Source organism: Phyllobates terribilis, unplaced genomic scaffold (genome assembly GCF_046119375.1).
Source record: "Phyllobates terribilis strain yellow unplaced genomic scaffold, ASM4611937v1 Scaffold_13__5_contigs__length_258822181, whole genome shotgun sequence".
Taxonomy (NCBI): Eukaryota; Metazoa; Chordata; class Amphibia; order Anura; family Dendrobatidae; genus Phyllobates; species Phyllobates terribilis.
This window is the reverse complement of record NW_027362773.1, coordinates 44383451-44407332: the sequence shown is the minus strand read 5'-3', so window position 1 is coordinate 44407332 and position 23882 is coordinate 44383451.

Below are 23882 nucleotides of genomic sequence, written 5' to 3'. Positions count from 1 at the left end.
GCCAACCTCTTCCTGGGCGCATGGGAGAGGCAGATTTTTGGCGACGGGGGCGCCGGGGTCGCGGACCATGTGCTGTGCTGGTTGCGTTATATCGATGACATTCTGTTTTTTTGGCGTGGGTCGGTGCAGCAGCTTGAGTACTTTATGGCACAATTAAATACAAACATGTGGGGAATTCGGTTGACGTATAAATATGATGCATGTAAAATTGAGTTCCTGGATGTCTGTCTGGAGGTGGATGATGCGGGCTGCCTCCAGACGGACATCTATAGGAAACCAACGTCGACCAATTCCCTTATTCATGCGAGTAGCGCTCATCATCCAACAACAATTAGGGCCGTCCCGGTCGGGCAATTCCTGAGGGCGAGGCGGATCTGTTCTTCGGACCATAAGTTCGAGGAGCAAGCTACCGACTTAAAATCAAGATTCGCATCACGCGGCTACAGTAATAGATGTGTGAGGTGGGGATATGAACGAGCAAGACGTACCCCAAGGAACCATTTACTATATCCAAATAAAGAACATAAAAAGGTGACGGGCAGAAGAAGATACGATATATATCTACGTATAATCACGAATGGGATAATATGAGGAGTATTATGATGAAGCACTGGAATATCTTGACGACCGATGCCTCCCTGGGACCAATTCTTGGGGATTATCCCCTAATGACCCCCAGACGATCCAGTAACCTCAAGGATATTTTAGTGTCCAGCCATTATGTTGCTACAAAACCTAATCCCTTTGGCTCCCGTGGCCCTGTTTTGGGCATGTTTCCCTGCGGCCATTGTCGTGCCTGCGCCAATGTCCTGCGCTGCACCACCTTTGCGTCCTTGGATGGTACAAGACAATTTAATATCAGACATCACATCTCGTGCGGTACGAGTAACGTAATTTACTACGCAACTTGTGATTGCTCTCTGGTATACATTGGACTGACCTCCAGGGAGCTCCGGGTACGTATACGGGAGCACGTGCGGGACATTGGCGCTGCCAGGACAGTGGCTGATGTTACTGAATTAAAGACAATTCCGAGACACTTCAGGGCGGCCCATAATTGCGACCCTGGGTGCCTCAAGATTCGTGGGATCGATGTGGTCCATATGGGTGCCCGGGGGGGCAATGTGAGAAAAGCCCTGGCACAAGCCGAGGCTAAGTGGATCACTATGCTGGGCACTCTATCCCCTTATGGTTTAAATGAGTCTTTGTCCTTCTCCTCATTCTTGTAAACCTAATTGAGCCCTTATTTAATCCAGTCTCTTTTTGGATCCATTCCCCCTTTCGTTTTTCTCCCTTTCCCTCTCTTGTGCTTCAAAATATTTTCTGTTGCGCAATGGCACTATTTGTTTTTATTGTATATATGGAATTTTCCTATTTTTAATTCTATATTTTGTTTTTAGTTTCTATTTCATGTCTGGAGCAATGGGCCCTCTGTGCTGAATGAGGTATATCTATGCCTGATCGGAGCTGCCTGTGAAGTGATTAGATGCTGATAGATGCAGCCCTTAAGATGCAATATGAAAACATCACTGTTTTGAAATGATCACCTTGCATGCTGCATCAAATTGGTGGACCAATCATTGATAAAGTGATTTAATAGTGCTTTTTCTCTAATCCAAATTGCTTACTTTGAGACATTGTACATTTCTGTATGCAGCTTGCACCCATTGTATGAAATTTGTGTGTATTCTATCTTTCTGACCACACTCACAGTTACTGGATGCTGTGCGCGTGCTCCGCTCTCTCCGCTGTTGGTCGCGCGCTCAGCTGTCTCTGTAGGGCTGGTGCGTGCGTGGGCGCCTGGCCCTAGTCCTGGCCGCGCTCCCGCGCTTGCGCACTGGCTCCTGACGGCTTGGGCTCGCGTCCTGGGGCGGGGGTGGCGACGCATGCGCCGCTTACAGGCACCAGACCACACCTATTTGTGAGTCAGGTGATCGGTCAAGTGTGGCCACACGTGACCGACACCATGGCAGATAAGGGCTCCGTTCTCCTGCTCTTGTTCATTCCCCTTGAGGAAGCGGCCACTCTGGGCTGCGAAACGCGCGTCGGGGCTTGCCACTGCGCGTCTATTCTCACTGATCTATGTCCGGCCTCCCACTGGGTAAGATGACTTAAACAATATATAAGAGTTTTTCCATCTGGGAATCCCTTTCTCTGGCAGCCATTACCCTTCTATTTTGGAGTGTATCTATGGATATGTTTGATATGCAGCAATATATCCGCATATGACCTATATTATTAAATAGTCTTATTACCTGTTCTATTGTATGCATCATTCTGCCTTTTGAATTTTGGGATCATGGAGATTCTTACAACTTGCTGTCTTTTTCAGTGATTTTTTTGCTACCATCTATACACTGTCACTTTATATCGTACTTTCTATATGTACTTTTAAATGTTGTAATAAAATTTGAATTTTTTTTATGCCTACAAAAAAAAACTCTTTGTTTCTCAAGTTTATCGTCTTAAGATATAGTGTTTGGACAATTTCAAAGGAGGTCAGTTAACCTAAGAGCGCTGTTCAACTTATTTCTAATAAGACATTCAACAAAAGCACAGGTCAATGTTTAGGTTTTAGATACTTTGCCAAATCCAGCACGACTGTGTCTTTCAATAGGTGCATAACATCACAACTGTTGTCTGTTTTAAAGGACCGAAGTAGACCCTGCTGTGTATTCTGAACCCACAAAGCTTTCACTATACAAAAATATTGGAGATGCAAAAAGTTTATAAACGCATCGACTTCGGCTTCATCTGAATGTACACACAGAGATTCAGAATTTGCAGGTACAGAATGTTCCTATGAAAAAGTCCATGTTTATTATCCTTAACAGAAAAGTTAAATTTTTTTTCCTCCAGACACCACAAAACCTACACTGAAGAGGAGGTGATGTTTATCTTTCTACGATAAAAGTATAATGTGTTACACGTCTATCTGGTAAAAGTGTAAATCCAAAATATGTTGTTATATGAGACTGGGGATTTGGATTTTTTTTTTTACAAATTGAACATGACTGTTAATTTATTACCTGCAAAATTCTCATCTTCCTCTGCAGAAAAGTAAATCTGCATATAATTAACACAATTTTCTCTTCTTTATGCTACACTTGCAGCTCCGGACTGGAGTACTTTGGACCCACCAGGAAAAAATCAAACTTGGGGCCCACCAGCACCATGCAGTTACCGTATATAGGAATAACATAAGTCCACAAACTCTTTCAAAATGAATCAACTTTATTAACCAATAAATAACCAATATAATGAATAAATAACAAACTAAAGAAACACTCCTGGCAAAAGAGGAACACTGTTATCTTATTCACATCAGTGTGTGATAAAGTGCCATAACAAAACAATAACAATAAATACTTTCAAGGTACATTCTCTTAAAGTATAAGTGCCACAAATTGAACCTGCATCTATCTAGCATCCCAGCATCATTGTAGCAGCACCAAACTTGGCCCACTGGGAAAACTTAAAGAATTCTGTAAGCATTTTGGAAGTTTGTAATGCACGTTTTTCTCTCCTCTATAATACAGTACCATTCAATTGTTAGTGAAAGGCCCAAAACAACAAATAAACACACACTAACAGTCATTCAGCAGCAAAATTACAAAAGTTTTTTTTTCAGAACAGAAGATAACATTGCATACGTATTAATAATGTCATCATAGTCTAAGTTCCTTGAAATGTCATACTCAGTGTTCAATAGAAGGAGTGACTCTAAAAGCTCCTGTCCAATCGAAGACCTCAGACGATTTTTTACAATTTTCAGCTTTGAGAACACTCTTTCACATGAAACCTGGGTGCAAGCAAGTGTAAGAAGTGTCTTGTAAACTGCAAAAATGTTTGCATAAGAAGCAGAATGTAAATTGTAGTCATATAAAGGTCTGTAGCAGCAGGAAAGACAGTTTTTTTGAGGGACGAGTTGTACTTTCAGATGCAATCATTTATTTTACGATATAGTGTACAGGGAAATGGCAACAAAAATTCCAAGTGCAGTAAAATTGCCAAAAAAGTGCAATTACACGTTTGTTTATCGGGATTTTTAATCACCATGTTCACTATATGGTAAAACTGACATGACAGTGTGATGCCTCGGGTCAGTACGAGTTCGTAGATACCAAACATGTATACCTTTACTGGTATCTAAGTGGTGAAAACAAATTCACAAGTTTGAAAAAAAAAAAAAATCACACTTTTCACGCCATGTTCTGCGCATCGCAGTGTTCTCATTTTTTTGGATCTGGGGCTGTGTGACGACTTATTTTTTGCGTCTTGAGCTGACGTGCCTCTCTGCTGCTGTGTAGTAGTCACAACTCAGGGGGAGGTTAAACATCCAAGTATTTAATATGTATTGCAAATAAAGAATGTTCCCATTCTTAATATCCAAAAAAACAAATGACTGAAACAATCCACTATACCTAGACTAATAATACCATATAGAAGAGAGAAATACCGCCACACCATGACCAGAACACATACCACCACATAGAGATCAAATACTACAAAGTACAAGGCATATATACTGCCACACCATGAGAAGACCACATATTACCACCACATAGTGACTGTCCGAATAATACCACATACAAGGGACAAATGCCGCCACGCCATGGCCATGGCACATAACGGCACCAAATAGTGACTGATAATGAAAATGTAAAAAAGCTCTGTATATAGTGTCAGTGTACAGATAATGTAGAGATTATCAGTGACATTTTACACAGGAGCTTTGTGTATAGTGTCAGTGTAGAGGTAATACCGTGATCACCAGTGACATTATGCACAGGAGCTCTGTATATAGTGTCAGTGTGTGTGTATAGGTAATACAGTGATCACCAGTGACATTACACACAGAAGCCCTGTATATAGTGTCAGTGTAGAGGTAATACAGTGATCACCAGTGACATTATGCACAGGAGCTCTGTATATAGTGTATAGTGTATAGGTAATACACATACTCACCAGTGACATTATACACAGGAGCTCTGTATATAGTGTCAGTGTGTGTGTATAGGTAATACACATACTCACCAGTGACATTTTACACAGGAGCTCCGTGTATAGTGTCAGTGTAGAGGTAATACAGTGATCACCAGTGACATTATGCACCGGAGCTCTGTATATAGTGTCAGTGTAGAAGTAATACAGTGATCACCAGTGACATTATACACAGGAGCTCTATATATAGTGTCAGTGTACAGGTAATACAGTGATCACCAGTGACATTACACACAGGAGCTCTGTATATAGCGTAATTGTGTGTGTATAGGTAATACCGATATAGCACATCTTCTATGCAGGACTTATCTCTGCAGAAAATAACATAGTTAGCTATAACTGATCACTTCCAGAGCACAATCCACACTTTTCCCAAGATTTCTACACTGCATAAATGACATAAAAGAAACATAGTGCCGCACAACACAATAACAGTGCTCCAGTGTCATTCTGTGCCTGCTCATCTGTCAGCAGACATATTTGTCTGATGGCAAAGATGTAGCAGAGCTGAAGACAGAAGACCTATGGATTACGTTGGAGTGAGGATTTTTCTTTATTAAAGATGGAGTCCCTAAATGTGTTTTATTTTTAATAAAAAAAAAATGTTCTGTCTTTTTTTTTCTGTTTACTAGAAATTCATGGTGGCTATGTCTAATTTGGCATGACACCATGAATTTCGGGCTTAGTACCAGCTGATAATACAAAGCTGGCCTGGTACTAACCCTATTATTACCCAGGGTGCCACTCACCACCAGGGCCGCTGGAAGAGCCTGGTAAAGCACCTGGAAATGGTGCTAGGATGAATGCGCCATTTTCAGGGGTGGCTGCGGGCTGTGATTTTCAGCGTGGGGGGCCAAGAACGCTTGGGCCTTACCATGCTGCGAATCCCAGTCCCCAGCTGCCTTGTTTTATCTGGCTGGCGATCAACATATGGCGGGAGCTGGGCAATGGGCATGATTATCAAATAATTTATACCTGACAGGAGCCCATAGATTCTGCTGCCTCCAATAATATATACCTGGTAGGAGCCCATACATTCTCCTGCCTCCAATAATATATACCTGACAGGAGCCCATACATTCTCCTGCCTCCAATAATATATACCTGACAGGAGCCCATAGATTCTGCTGCCTCCAATAATATATACCTGACAGGAGCCCACACATTCTGCTGGCTCCAATAATATATACCTGACAGGAGCACATAGATTCTGCTGCCTCCAATAATATATACCTGACAGGAGCCCATAGATTCTGCTGCCTCCAATAGTATATACCTGACAGGAGCCCATACATTCTCCTGCCTCCAATAATATATACCTGACAGAAGCCCATACATTCTACTGTCTCCAATAATATATACCTGGTAGGAGCCCATAGATTCTGCTGCCTCCAATAATATATAACTGACAGGACCCATACATTCTGCTGCCTCCAATAATATATACCTGACAGGAGCCCATACATTCTCCTGCCTCCAATAATATACACCTGACAGGAGCCCATAGATTCTACTGCCTCCAATAATATAAACCTGACAGGAGCCTATAGATTCTGCTGGCTCCAATAATATATACCTGACAGGAGCCCATAGATTCTGCTGCCTCCAATAATGTATACCTGACAGGAGCCCATACATTCTGCTGCCTCCAATAATGTATACCTGACAGGAGCCCATACATTCTCCTGCCTCCAATAATATATACCTGACAGGAGCCCATACATTCTACTGTCTCCAATAATATATACCTGGTAGGAGCCCATAGATTCTGCTGCCTCCAATAATATATACCTGACAGGACCCATACATTCGCCTGCCTCCAATAATATATACCTGACAGGAGCCCATACATTCTACTGTCTCCAATAATATATACCTGGTAGGAGCCCATACATTCTCCTGCCTCCAATAATATATGCCTGACAGGAGCCCATAGATTCTGCTGCCTCCAATAATATATACCTGGTAGGAGCCCATACATTCTCCTGCCTCCAATAATATATACCTGGCAGGAGCCCATACATTCTGCTGCCTCCAATAGTATATACCTGACAGGAGCCCATACATTCTCCTGCCTCCAATAATATATACCTGACAGGAGCCCATACATTCTACTGTCTCCAATAATATATACCTGGTAGGAGCCCATAGATTCTGCTGCCTCCAATAATATATACCTGACAGGACCCATACATTCTGCTGCCTCCAATAATATATACCTGACAGGAGCCCATACATTCTCCTGCCTCCAATAATATACACCTGACAGGAGCCCAAAGATTCTGCTGCCTCCAATAATATAAACCTGACAGGAGCCTATAGATTCTGCTGGCTCCAATAATATATACCTGACAGGAGCCCATACATTCTCCTGCCTCCAATAATATATACCTGACAGGAGCCCATACATTCTACTGTCTCCAATAATATATACATGGTAGGAGCCCATACATTCTGCTGCCTCCAATAATATATAACTAAATAGACCCTAAAGGGGTAAAGTTGGCATATCCGGGAGGAAGTATATCCCCGATTTGCCAAGCTCAGCCAACTCATGAAACACATAAGTACATAGGAGAAAAACGAGTTAATTGGCATAAAACATATAAATTTTTATTACATCAAATTTTAAAAGCGTACATAATAGAAGAAAAAATGACATAATTCGGATAGTATAGAGACACTGATTAAATTATCAATGTGGCAAGATATATTGCAAAAATGTACATATATAGTCACGCATAAGGTCAAAGTGGGACATGAGCAACACAGATAATACAACATCAGGCAAGTATATCAAAATAATCCAATGAGTATAATAATATATATCAGAAGATAGTCCATAGGTATTCCATAGTCATTGGATTTACACTTGCCCTATGTATCAGATGTCCATCTAAGTGATGCTCCCGCCCACAAATAATCAGATACGTGTCAAGGAAACATTCAAGGATTATATCCTACCACATAGCAGTCCCTGGTGTAGAGACACTAATTAGGTTGCCACTGTGGCAAGATATGTAACAGAATATACGTATATAGTCACGCGAATGGTTACAGTGGGACATGAGCAAACATAGATAGTATAACACAAGGCTAGTACATCAAAACAGTCCGATAGATATAATAATATATCAGAAAATATATAAGTAATCCAAAGTCATTGGATTAACACTTGCCATATGCATCAGGTATCCTTCTAAGTGATGCTCCCGCCCACAAATAATCAGATATATATCGCATGAAACATTAAAAAGTAATCCCTTACCACAGGGAGTGTCGAGAGGAAAGTAAGGTGCATAAAAGAACGCACAATGGCAGCCCCAACGCGCGTTTCGCGGTCCGCAACGACCGCTTCCTCAAGGGGAAGTGATGAGTGAAGAGGAAACCGACCTGTATATGCCCCATGATGTCGGTCACGTGTGGCCCCACGTGACTGATCACCTGATAGCTATGGGCGGTGCCTATTATCGGCGCACGCACTGTCATAGTCCGCCCATAGAGACGCGACCAAGCCGTCAGGAGCAGGCGCGCAAAACGCGGGCGCGCAGCACAGAATGTGTGCACGAGCGCCCGCGCGCGCACCCACACCACAGAGACAGCTGATCGTATGTCCACGGGCAGCGGAGACAACACGCGCGCACAGCACCTACAAAAGTAAGTCCGGCTGGAAAATCAAAATACATAAAAAACATAATGTGAGGTGAACATCAGTAGCAGTAGTGCTCATCCCCACATAGTTCCAGACAAACAGTGAATCAGAATCATACTGCCAAGGACTCGTCCCAGACCCGACATACAGATCAATCCAGCCACGATGACGTCACATAAATTGTAAAGCATTGACAGCTCAATCCTTGAATCCTCTTTATATTATTTAACATCTTCTAGACCAAGCTATAAGTCTCTCCTGGGGAATATCCGGTCAAAGTGAAAAATTAAAAAAACTGAAATAAAGAAAATGAATAAATAATAAAATTAGAACCATTGTTAAAAACTATGTCAAGACGTTCATATCCATGAAATAGGGGCAGGACAATAATACTGATACAAAGAATAATATAAATAATCAAGTATGACTTCAGATTTATAAAAAGGATGAGAAGGAGAGGGATTCGTTAAGACCATGAGGAGATAGAGTGTTTAAGATGGTGATCCATCGTGCTTCGGCCTAGGCCAGCATCTTTTTCACATTGCCACCACGGGTGCCCATATGTATAACATCAATGCCACGAACTTTAAGGCACCCGGGGTCGCAATTGTGAACCATCTTGAAATGCTTGGGGATAGTTTTAAGTTCCGTGGTATCGCTCGCCGTCCTGGCCGCGCCAATGTCCCGCACATGCTCCCGCACACGTACTCGGAGCTCTCTGGACGTTAGACCAATGTAGATCAATGAGCAGTCGCAAGTCGCATAATAAATTACATTATTAGTACCACAGGAAACATACTCCTTAATCTTAAATTGTCTTGAGCCATCCGAGGACGCGAACGTAGTGCACCGCAGGACATTGGCGCAGGCACGACAGCGACCGCACGGATAGTTTCCCACAACAGGGCCACGAGAGCCAAAGAGGTTTGGTCTAACGGGGACATAGTGGCTGGATACCAAAATGTCTCTAAGATTACTGGATCGCCTTGGGGTCATTAGAGGGTAGTCACCAAGAATAGGTCCCAGGGAGGAATCGGTCGCCAATATACTCCAATGTTTCATCATAATGCCCCTCATATTGTCCCACTCGTGATTGTAGGTGGATATATATCTAATTTTACTCTGTCCATCACCACCATGACGTTGTGTGTTTGGATAAAGTAAATGATTTCTTGAGGTATGTCTTGCTCGCTCGTACCCCTTCTTGATACATCTATTGCTATATCCTCGGGATGTGAATCTAGATTTTAAGGCAACAGCTTGCTCTTCAAATTTAGAATCCGAGGAGCAGATCCGCCTCGCCCTCAGAAACTGACCCACCGGGACGGCCCTAATGGTGGATGGATGATGGGCACTACTGGCATGAATGAGGGAATTGGTTGATGTGGGCTTTCTATGGACGTCAGTCTGGAGGCGTCCATCAGGATCAACCTCCAGGCTGACGTCCAGGAATTCCACACTGTGTCTGTCATACTTATAAGTCAACCGAATTCCCCAAAAGTTTGAATTCAATTGTGACATAAAACACTCGAGCTGCCGCACCGACCCACGCCAAAAAAATAAAATATCATCTATATAGCGTAACCAGCACAGCACATGGTCCGCGACCGCCGCGCCTCCATCGCCAAAAATCTGTCTCTCCCAGGCTCCCAGGAAGAGATTGGCATATGAAGGCGCGCAGGCCGCCCCCATGGCTGTGCCGCGTTTCTGCAAATAGATATGGTCCTTAAATAAAAAATAATTATGTGTGAGTATAAAGTGCAGCAGCTCGAGAATAAACCCACACATAGGGCCGCCCAGGTTCGAAGCCCCAAGGAAGAGGCGTACCGCATCAAGTCCAATAGTATGATGAATACAGGTGTACAGTGATTCGACATCCGCTGTAACGAGCAAGACATCCTCATCCAAAAAGATGCCGTCGACCCGCGTGAGGACGTCCGTCGTGTCACGAACATATGAGGGAAGTGTGCCCACGATGGGTTTAAGATAGAAATCAATAAATTTACAGATCGGTTCGCATAATCCATCAATGCCGGACACGATCGGACGTCCCGGCGGGTCGGCGGCATCCTTATGGATTTTAGGTAAAAGATAGAAAGTTGATGTTTTTGGAAAGTGTACTGTAAGTGCCTCCACTGTTTTCTTAGATATTACACCCACCTCACAAGCACGAGCGAGAATACCCTGGAGCTCGGCGGAGTACGAGGCGGTCGGGTTATGGCTCAACCTACAATATGTATCAATATCTCGTAACTGCCGAAAGGCCTCTTTTTCATATTTACCACATGGCCAGATCACGATATTGCCCCCCTTGTCCGCCGGTTTAATGACAATGTCAGTGTAGGTTTTTAATTCTTTAATTGCTACACGTTGTCTTGCTGTCAGATTATCATATTTTCTCTTAGTAGATAATTTTTTAAAATCCTCGGCAACCAGCCTAGAGAAAATTTCTACAGCTGGACATAGGGACAAAGGGGGAAAACTCGTCGATCTGGGAATAGCACATTTGGGCAACCCACCTGATTGTAGAGGGTTGTGCTCATGTGATAGTTCCTCCAAATTTCGGACCGCCTCCCACTCGGCCGCACTCCAGGTTACAATGGGGGCATTTTTCTTGGAGTGGAGCTTGTGTAAAATAAGCTTCCTAGAGAAGAGCTGGAGGTCCTTTAGGGCTGTAAAATAATTAAAATTATTAGTAGGTGAAAAGGTTAAACCCATACTTAGGACCTCCAGTTGATCGCCAGAAAGAGTATGAGTGGATAAATTGACGATCCGTAATCCTCCCTGGGGGTGACTTACCCGCTGTATTGTGAGATCTTTGTTTTTACTTGTCAGTCTCGTTTGTATCCTCTTAGTCGTCTGCAGCGATATACCGGGATTATCCGTCCCTAGAGATCCGCTGTATGAGTCTTCATTTGAGGCCGCAGAGGATGCAGAGGTTGATCGAGATCGAGATTGAAATCTATTTCTCTGATAAGGGCGGGAACGTCCTGATGAGTTACCCCATCTGTATACTCTCTGCAGCTGTCTATCCTGTGTATCCCTCAGAAATTTTTTTGATTTTACTGTTTGAGTTTCTTTTGCCCATTTTTGGGATAGGACTTCTATCTCTTCATTTAATTTTTTTATGGAGTCCAAAGACATCTCATTTTTTAAAGAGGTCTGTAATTTCTCAATTTGAGTTTCGATACCAGATAAAGATACCTGATTCATCTCAATAATCAGTTTCATATATCCATTCGAGCAAGTATTAGAATGCTGTTCCCATTTACCCTTTATAATCTCGTCATCTATATTGAAAGAGGGAAAAATTTGTACCCTCAGTCCACGAGGTATAAGTCCCTTCTCAATATATTTTTTCAAAAATGCGATATTCCACCACAGTTTTGTTCTTTTCCTGATTAATTCTTTGATTTCATTTATCTGTATCGGTATATGTCCTCCCCCCATATATGCACCGTTCAAACTATCCTCACTACAGATACTATCCAATTGTGAGAGCCAGGTCCCATCCTGGGCTCTAAAATCCATCTCGGGTCTGAAAAAAACTGTGAAAAACACAGAAATAAGTAATACAACTAAATAGACCCTAAAGGGGTAAAGTTGGCATATCCGGGAGGAAGTATATCCCCGATTTGCCAAGCTCAGCCAACTCATGAAACACATAAGTACATAGGAGAAAAACGAGTTAATTGGCATAAAACATATAAATTTTTATTACATCAAATTTTAAAAGCGTACATAATAGAAGAAAAAATGACATAATTCGGATAGTATAGAGACACTGATTAAATTATCAATGTGGCAAGATATATTGCAAAAATGTACATATATAGTCACGCATAAGGTCAAAGTGGGACATGAGCAACACAGATAATACAACATCAGGCAAGTATATCAAAATAATCCAATGAGTATAATAATATATATCAGAAGATAGTCCATAAGTATTCCATAGTCATTGGATTTACACTTGCCCTATGTATCAGATGTCCATCTAAGTGATGCTCCCGCCCACAAATAATCAGATACGTGTCACAGAAAACATTCAAGGATTATATCCTACCACATAGCAGTCCCTGGTGTAGAGACACTAATTAGGTTGCCACTGTGGCAAGATATGTAACAGAATATACGTATATAGTCACGCGAATGGTTACAGTGGGACATGAGCAAACATAGATAGTATAACACAAGGCTAGTACATCAAAACAGTCCGATAGATATAATAATATATCAGAAAATATATAAGTAATCCAAAGTCATTGGATTAACACTTGCCATATGCATCAGGTATCCTTCTAAGTGATGCTCCCGCCCACAAATAATCAGATATATATCGCATGAAACATTAAAAAGTAATCCCTTACCACAGGGAGTGTCGAGAGGAAAGTAAGGTGCATAAAAGAACGCACAATGGCAGCCCCAACGCGCGTTTCGCGGTCCGCAACGACCGCTTCCTCAAGGGGAAGTGATGAGTGAAGAGGAAACCGACCTGTATATACCCCATGATGTCGGTCACGTGTGGCCCCACGTGACCGATCACCTGATAGCTATGGGCGGTGCCTATTAGCGGCGCACGCACTGTCATAGTCCGCCCATAGAGACGCGATCAAGCCGTCAGGAGCAGGCGCTCAGAACGCGGGCGCGCAGCACAGAATGTGTGCACGAGCGCCCGCGCGCGCACCCACACCACAGAGACAGCTGATCGTATGTCCACGGGCAGAGGAGACAACACGCGCGCACAGCACCTACAAAAAGTAAGTCCGGCTGGAAAATCAAAATACATAAAAAACATAATGTGAGGTGAACATCAGTAGCAGTAGTGCTCATCCCCACATAGTTCCAGACAAACAGTGAATCAGAATCATACTGCCAAGGACTCGTCCCAGACCCGATAATATATACCTGACAGGACCCATACATTCGCCTGCCTCCAATAATATATACCTGACAGGAGCCCATACATTCTACTGTCTTCAATAATATATCTGGTAGGAGCCCATACATTCTGCTGCCTCCAATAATATATACCTGACAGGAGCCCATGCATTCTCCTGCCTCCAATAATATACACCTGACAGGAGCCCATAGATTCTGCTGCCTCCAATAATATAAACCTGACAGGAGCCTATAGATTCTGCTGGCTCCAATAATATATACCTGACAGGAGCCCATAGATTCTGCTGCCTCCAATAATGTATACCTGACAGGAGCCCATACATTCTGCTGCCTCCAATAATATATACCTGACAGGAGCCCATACATTCTCCTGCCTCCAATAATATATACCTGACAGGAGCCCATACATTCTACTGTCTCCAATAATATATACCTGGTAGGATCCCATAGATTCTGATGCCTCCAATAATATAAACCTGACAGGAGCCTATAGATTCTGCTGGCTCCAATAATATATACCTTACAGGAGCCCATAGATTCTGCTGCCTCCAATAATGTATACCTGACAGGACACCATACATTCTGCTGCCTCCAATGATATATACCTGACAGGAGCCCATAGATTCTCCTGCCTCCAATAATATATACCTGACAGGAGCCCATAAATTCCGCTGCCTCCAATAATATATACCTGACAGGAGCCCATAGATTCTGCTGCCTCCAATAATATATACCTGACAGGAGCCCATACATTCTCCTGCCTCCAATAATATATACCTGACAGGAACCCATAGATTCTCCTGCCTCCAATAATATATACCTGACAGGAGCCCATACATTCTCCTGCCTCCAATAAAATATACCTGAAAGGAGCCCATACATTCTCCTGCCTCCAATAATATATACCTGACAGGAGCCCATAGATTCTGCTGCCTACAATAATATATACCTGACAGGAGCCTATAGATTCTGCTGGCTCCAATAATATATACCTGACAGGAGCCCATAGAATCTGCTGCCTCCAATAATAATAACAGCACCTGACAGGAGCCCATGCATTCTCCTGCCTCCAATAATATATACCTGACAGGAGCCGATACATTCTGCTGCCTCCAATAATATAAACCTGACAGGAGCCCATGGATTCTCCTGCCTCCAATAATATATACCTGACAGGAGCCCATAGATTCTGCTGCCTCCAATAATATATACCTGACAGGGGCCCATAGATTCTGCTGACTCCAATAATATATACCTGACAGGAGCCCATAGATTCTGCTGGCTCCAATAATATATACCTGACAGGAGTCCATAGATTCTGCTGCCTCCAATAATATAAACCTGACAGGAGCCCATAGATTCTGCTGGCTCCAATAATATATACCTGACAGGAGTCCATACATTCTCCTGCCTCCAATAATATATACCTGACAGGAGCCCATACATTCTTCTGCCTCCAATAATATATACCTGACAGGAGCCCATAGATTCTGCTGCCTCTAATAATATTTAACAAATATATACCTGACAGGAGCCCATAGATTCTGCTGCCTCCAATAATATATACCTGACAGGAGCCCATAGATTCTGCTGCCTCCAATAATATATACCTGTCAGGAGCCCATACATTCTACTGCCTCCAATAATATATACCTGACAGGAGCTCATACATTCTCCTGCCTCCAATAATATGTATGTGGCGCCCAGCTGCGCTTGGTACTACGGATCCTAGAAGGGTGTATTACTGCAATCTTCCACAAGAGGCCCCCATAAACATTCACACATCTCCACCTTCCACCTCAGACCAGCAGAGGGAGCCCCTTAGGGATATAAATAGGGAAGGTGGAGCTAGGCAGTAAGGAGTTTCTCTGGAGAGTTCAGCAAGTACAGACCTGAATACAGAGTCGAGCTCAGTGAGTCTGGAGTCGACAGAGAGCCAAGTCTGTTGAGAGAGTTCCTGCAGTAGAGAAGCCTGAGCGAGGTCAGCCTGCAGTGGAGCATAGTTCAGACTCAGTTGTAGCTCAGAACAGTGACCTTTAGGTGTGTCGGCGCCATAAGATCGGTGAAGAGCGGCAAGCTGCCGTTAGTGTGAGTAGCCTAGTGAGTGCCCGAGCGTGGCCGAAGGTGAGTGGAAAGTGAGTAGCAGTGGGGGCAGAGGAGCTTACCCAGCTCACCCCGAAACATATACCGGACACCGGGTCCGAGCTTACGGGGATCTCTACGACCCAGGAAGGCATAACCGGAATCCCTGGAGAACTACAGGTCCCAGGTTCACCAGAGAGCTGATACGTAGCAGAGCCAGGAGACACATAGGCCCCGTAAGCTGGGAGCGTGCACTCTAAGTGAAGGCCCTACCACAACGTCAGCCGCTGCAGGACAGAGATAAAGTTAGGACTACCTTCAGGCAGGTCTGAAACTTACTACGCAGAGGCAAGAAACAGGAGGCCCTACACCCGCTCATTGGGGAGGATCCTGATATGCACCCTTCACCCTACAGTGCTCCGGGATGTGCCTGAATTACCACCAGTAAAAGCCAATGCATTCTCCTGCCTCCAATAATATATACCTGACAGGCGCCCATACATTCTCCTGCCTCCAATTATATATACCTGACAGGAGCCCATACATTCTGCTGCCTCCAATAATATATACCTGACAGGAGCCCATACATTCTCCTGCCTCCAATAATATATACCTGGTAGGAGCCCATAGATTCTGCTGCCTCCAATAATATATACCTGACAGGAGAAAGGAAAAAACACAAAAGAGAATGAAGCAAAAATCAAATCATTGATCATTTCACCCAAAACTCCAAAAATGGGTCAGACAAAAGTATTGGCACCCTCAGCCTAATACATGGTTGCACAACCTTTAGCCGAAATAACATCAAACAACCGCTTCCAGTAACTAGTGTTGAGCCACCCCCTTAGTGTTCGGATTCGGTTCGGTTCGTCGAACACCGGGATGTTCAAGGAACTGTTCGTCGAACTGTTCGTCGAACACCTTAGAACACCGTCGAACACCGTTAAAACCAATGGCAGGCAAACAAAAACACACAGAAACACATGGAAAACACCTTCAAAGGTGTCCAAAAGCTGACACACTGCTCAGAAGACGCTCTCTTTAAAAATGCCGGCCGGCAATTCAGCAGCGGCATACACCGGTACCCGACTATTTAGACAAGAAGGAATAGAGCATCACACATAGATTAGATAGATAGAAACATATCAGTCACATATATAAGAAGTACAGTGACAGTGTTGGTTACTGTACTTGTCATTTAGTGTAAAGGATTTATTAAAAAAAATATTAGTGTTTTCATGCACCGTCTCTTTAAAAAAGCCGGCCGGCAATTCAGCAGTGGTATCCGACAATTTAGAACAGAAAGAATAGAGCTTCACACATAGATTAGATAGATAGAAACATGTCAGTCACATATATAATAAGTACAGTGACAGTGTTGGTTACTGTACTTGTCATTTAGTGTAAAGGATTTATTTAAAAAAATAAATGTGTTTTCATGCACCGTCTCTTTAAAGAAGCCGGCCGGCAATTCAGCAGCGGTACCCGACAATTTAGAACAGAAAGATAGAGCATCACACATAGATTAGATAGATAGAAACATGTCAGTCACATATATAAGAAGTACAGTGACAGTGTTGGTTACTGTACTTGTCATTTAGTGCTAAAATAAAGGCTTTATTAAAAAAAAAATTGGCGTGGGGTTCCCAGTAATTTTAGTCTCTAGTGGAGGTTAAGCAGACAGCTGGGGCAGATGTTTGAAGCCTGGGAAGGGGGTAATACCCATGGAGCTTCCCAGGCTACTAATATCAGCCCCCAGCTGAATACCTAGCCTTTACTAGCTATTAAAATGGGGGACCCCCCCAAAAAATGACGTGTGGTCCCCCCTATTTTAATAGCTAGCAAAGGCTAGGCAGACAGCTGGGGGCTGATATTAATAGCCCAGGAAGGGTGCCATGAATATTGGCCCCCTCCCAGGCTAGAAACACCAGCCGTCAGCCGTCCCAGAAATGGCGCATCCATAGGATGCGCCAATTCTGGCACTTAGCCTCGCTCTTCCCACTGCCCTGTAGCGGTGGCAGTGGGGTAATAGGGCTGGGGTTGATGTCAGCTTATAATGCCGGCTGACATCAAGCCCAGGTTAGTAATGGAGAGGCGTCTATAAGACACCCCCATTACTAACCCCATAGTCAAAGTTAAAAAAAAAACACAAACACCCAGAATAAAGTCCTTTAATTGAAATAAACACACAATTCTTTATTGTTCTAAATTAAACCATACTTACCATCACGCCCATTCCAGCTGAAGCCAGCGATCTCCTGCAATAAAAGAAAAATAATAAAGCAACATCATCCTTACCTTTCGATGGTTCCCAGGACAGCTCCAGCTCTGCTACATCGAGATGTCAGTGACGTGCATGAGGTGAGCTGAGATCATTGGACATGAGCTCACCTCATGCACGTCACTGAGAGCGTGGGAGAATTCTCACGCTGAAGCGCTGAGTGCAGGAGAATTTTCCCACGGTGTCAGTGACGTGCATGAGGTGAGCCGAGTTCATTGGACATGAACTCGGCTCATGCCGTCACAGCGAGACACTGAGGAGCGCAAGCAAGCCTGCGCTTCTCAGTGTCTGCGGGATGACAGGCTGGATGGCAGCTTTCTGCTGCGGTCCAGCCTGTCATCTCGATGTAGCAGAGCTGAAGCTGTCCTGGGAACCATGGAAAGGTAAGGATGATGTTGCTTTATTATTTTACTTTTATTGCAGGAGATCGTTGGCTTCAGCTGGAATGGGCGTGATGGTAAGTATGGTTTAATTTAGAACAATAAAGAATTGTGTGTTTATTTCAATTAAAGGACTTTATTCTGGGTGTTGTGTTTTTTTTTAAATACTTTACTAGAAATTCATGGCGGTCATGTCTAATATTGGCGTGACCCCATGAATTTCGGGCTTAGGGCCAGCTGATAATACCAAGCTGGCCCTAACCCCTTTATTACCCAAGTGAGCCACAGCACCAGGGCCCTGGATGAATTGGGTACAGCGCCAGAAGATGGCGCTTCTATGAACGCGCCATTTTCCGGGGTGGCTGAGGACTGCAATTTGCAGTGGGGGGGGGGCACAGAAAGCTTGGGCCTCCCTGCTCTGCAGATTCCAGCCCCCAGCTGCCTAGTTGTACCTGACTGGACACAAAAATAGGGCGAAGCCCCACGTATTTTTTTTTAAATTATTTCATGAAATTCATGAAATAATTAAGAAAAAAAGGCCTTCCCTATATTGTTGTGTCCGGTCAGGTACAAATAGGCAACTGGTGGTTGGGGGCTGCCCATTCCTGCCTGCTGTAACTGGCTGGACACAAATATAGTGCAAAGCCCCACGTCAATTTTTTTAAATTATTTCAGGAAATTCATGACAAGTACAGTAATCAACACTGTCACTGTACTTTATATATATGTGACTGACATGTTTCTATCTATCTAATCTATGTGTGATTCTCTATTCCTTCTATTCTAAATTGTCGGGTACCGCTGCTGAATTGCCGGCCGGCTTTTTTAAAGAGACGGTGCATGAAAACACTACTATTTTTTTTAATAAATCCTTTACACTAAATGACAAGTACAGTAAGCAACACTGTCACTGTACTTCATATATATGTGACTGACATGTTTCTATCTATCTAATCTATGTGTGATTCTCTATTCCTTCCATTCTAAATTGTCGGGTACCGCTGCTGAAATGCCGGCCGGCTTTTTTAAAGAGACGGTGCATGAAAACACTATTATTTTTTTAAATAAATCCTTTACACTAAATGACAAGTACAGTAAGCAACACTGTCACTGTACTTCTTATATATGTGACTGACATGTTTCTATCTATCTAATCTATGTGTGATTCTCTATTATTTCGGTTCTAAATTGTCGGGTACCGGTGAATGCCGCTGCTGAATTGCCGGCTTTACATGTTTAACTGTGAGCACTGTTCCCATCGATTTGGGCACCAACCACCATGGCTGTGGCATTACAGTGAGTGGCAGACAATCCCTGCATGATTGGTGCTCTAAATAGCGCCAGACGTGCAGGACACGCTTTTGGTGCACGAACAGTTATCGAACATAACCTCGAACAGCCAAATTTTTTGCAAATCGTTCGGGTTCATCGAACAACTCGAACACCGCCCAAAACAGCTTGAATTTGAGATTGGCGATCAGTTCTAGTCGAACACCGCTCATCTATACCGGTAACCATCAATGAGTTTCTTACAATGCTCTGCTGGAATTGTAGACCATTCTTCTTTGGCAAACTGCTCCAGGTCCCTGATATTTGAAGGGTGCCTTCTCCAAACTGCCATTTTGAGATCTCTCCACAGGTGTTCTATGGGATTCAGGTCTGGACTCATTGCTGGCCAACTTAGAAGTCTCCAGTGCTTTCTCTCAAACAATTTTATAGTGCTTTTGGAAGTGTGTTTTGGGTCATTGTCCTGCTGGAAGACCCATGATCTCTGATCACACTGGGCCCTACATTATGCTGCAAAATTTGTTGGTAGTCTTCAGACTTCATAATGCCATGCACACGGTCAAGCAGTCCAGTGCCAGAGGCAGCAAAGCAACCCAAAAACATCAGGGAACCTCCGCCATGTTTGACTGTAGGGACCGTGTTCTTTTCTTTGAATGCCTCTTCTTTTTTCCTGTACACTCTGTTGATGCTTTTTGCCAAAAAGCTCTACTTTTGTCTTATCTGACCAGAGAACATTCTTCCAAAACGTTTTAGGCTTTCTCAGGTAAGTTTTGGCAAACTCCAGCCTGGCTTTTTTATGTCTCGGGGTAAGAAGTGGGGTCTTCCTGGGTATCCTACCATACAGTCCCTTTTCAATCAGACGCCGATGGATAGTACAGGTTGACACTGTTGTACCCTCGGACTACAGGGCAACTTGAACTTGTTTGGATGTTAGTCGAGGTTCTTTATCCACCATCGGCACAATCTTGCGTTGAAATCTCTCGTCAATTTTTCTTTTCCGTCCACATCTAGGGAGGTTAGCCACAGTGCCATGGGCTTTAAACTTCTTGATGACACTGCGCACGGAAGACACAGGAACATTCAGGTCTTTGGAGATGGACTTGTAGCCTTGAGATTGCTCATGGTTCCTCACAATTGGGTTTCTCAAGTCCTCAGACAGTTCTTTGGTCTTCTTTCTTTTCTCCATGCTCAATGTGGTACACACAAGGACACAGGACAGAGGTTGAGTCAACTTTAATCCATGTTAACTGGCTGCAAGTGTGATTTAGTTATTGCCAACACCTGTTAGGTGCTACAGGTAAGTTACAGGTGCTGTTAATTACACGAATTAGAGAAGCATCACATGATTTTTCAAACAGTGCCAATACTTTTGTCCACCCCTGTTTTAGGTTTGATGTGGAATTGTATCCAATTTGGCTTTAGGACAATTCTTTTTGTGTTTTTTCATTGAAGACAAATTAAATGAAGATAATAATACCAAAGAATTTGTGATTGCAATCATTTTCAGGAAGAAACTGAGTATTATCTGACAGAATTGCAGGGGTGCCAATACTTTTGGCCACCACTGTACATTCTGCTGCCTCTAATAATATATACCTGACAGGAACCCATACATTCTCCTGCCTCCAATAATATATACCAGGTAGGAGCCCATAGATTCTGCTGCCTCCAATAATATATACCTGACAGGAGCCCATACATTCTCCTGCCTCCAATAATATATATCTGACAGGAGTCCATACATTCTCCTGCCTCCAATAATATATACCTGACAGGAGCCTATACATTCTGCTGCCTCCAATAATATATACCTGACAGGAGCCCATAGATTCTGCTGCCTCCAATAATATATACCTGACAGGAGCCCATACATTCTCCTGCCTCCAATAATATATACCTGACAGGAGCCCATACATTCTCCTGCCTCCAATAATATATACCTGACAGGAGCCCATACATTCAGCTGCCTCCAATAATATATACCTGACAGGAGCCCATACGTTCTCGTGCCTCCAATAATATATACCTGGTAGGAGCCCATAGATTTTGCTTCCTCCAATAATATATACCTGACAGGAGCCCATACATTCTGCTGCCTTCAATATTATATACCTGAGAGGAACCCATAGATTCTGCTGCCTCCAATAATATATACCTGACAGGAGCCCATACATTCTGCTGCCTCCAATACTATATACCTGACAGGAGCCCATAGATTCTCCTGCCTCCAATAATATATACCTGACAGGAGCCCATAGATTCTGCTGCCTCCAATTATATACACCTGACAGGAGCCCATAGATTCTCCTGCCTCCAAAAATATATACCTGGTTTAGCCCATACATTCTTCTGCCTCCAATAATATATACCTGACAGGAGCCCATACATTCTGCTGCCTCCAATAATATATACCTGACAGGAGCCCATACATTCTCCTGCCTCCAATAAGATATACCTGACAGGAGCCCATACATTCTGCTGCCTTCAATAATATATACCTGACAGGAGCCCATACATTCTGCTGCCTCCAATAATATATACCTGACAGGAGCCCATACATTCTGCTGCCTCCAATAATATATACCTGACAGGAGCCCATACATTCTGCTGCCTCCAATAATATATACCTGACAGGAGCCCATACATTCTGCTGCCTTCAATAATATATACCTGACAGGAGCCCATAGATTCTGCTGACTCCAATAATATATACCTGACAGAAGTCCATCGATTCTGCTGCCTCCAATAATATATACCTGGTAGGAGCCCATAGATTCTGCTGCCTCCAATAATATATACCTGGTAGGAGCCTATAGATTCTGCTGCCTCCAATAATATATACCTGACAAGAGCCCATAGATTCTCCTGCCTCCCATAATATAATATACCTGGTAGGAGCCCATAGACTCTGCTGCCTCCAATAATATATACCTGGTAGGAGCCCATAGATTCTCCTGCCTCCAATAATATATACCTGACAGGAGCCCATAGATTCTGCTGCCTCCAATTATATACACCTGACAGGAGCCCATAGATTCTCCTGCCTCCAAAAATATATACCTGGTTTAGCCCATACATTCTGCTGCCTCCAATAATATATACCTGACAGGAGCCCATACATTCTGCTGCCTCCAATAATATATACCTGACAGGAGCCCATACATTCTGCTGCCTCCAATAATATATACCTGACAGGAGCCCATACATTCTGCTGCCTTCAATAATATATACCTGACAGGAGCCCATAGATTCTGCTGACACCAATAATATATACCTGACAGAAGCCCATCGATTCTGCTGCCTCCAATAATATACCTGGTAGGAGCCCATCGATTCTGCTGCCTCCAATAATATATACCTGGTAGGAGCCTATAGATTCTGCTGCCTCCAATAATATATACCTGACAAGAGCCCATAGATTCTCCTGCCTCCAATAATATATACCTGACAGGAGCCCATAGACTCTGATGCCTCCAATAATATATACCAGGTAGGAGCCCATAGATTCTGCTGCCTCCAATAATATATACCTGACAGGAGCCCATACATTCTGCTGCCTCCAATAATATACCTGGTAGGAGCCCATAGATTCTGCTGCCTCCAATAATATATACCTGACAGGAGCCTATAGATTCTGCTGCCTCCAATAATATATACCTGACAGGAGCCCATACATTCTCCTGCCTCCAATAATATATACCTGACAGGAGCCCATAGATTCTCCTGCCTCCAATAATATATACCTGACAGGAGCCCATACATTCTGCTGCCTTCAATAATATATACCTGACAGGAGCCCATAGATTCTGCTGACTCCAATAATATATACCTGACAGAAGTCCATCGATTCTGCTGCCTCCAATAATATATACCTGGTAGGAGCCCATAGATTCTGCTGCCTCCAATAATATATACCTGGTAGGAGCCTATAGATTCTGCTGCCTCCAATAATATATACCTGACAAGAGCCCATAGATTCTCCTGCCTCCCATAATATAATATACCTGGTAGGAGCCCATAGACTCTGCTGCCTCCAATAATATATACCTGGTAGGAGCCCATAGATTCTTCTGCCTCCAATAATATATACCTGACAGGAGCCCATAGATTCTGCTGCCTCCAATTATATACACCTGACAGGAGCCCATAGATTCTCCTGCCTCCAAAAATATATACCTGGTTTAGCCCATACATTCTGCTGCCTCCAATAATATATACCTGACAGGAGCCCATACATTCTGCTGCCTCCAATAATATATACCTGACAGGAGCCCATACATTCTGCTGCCTCCAA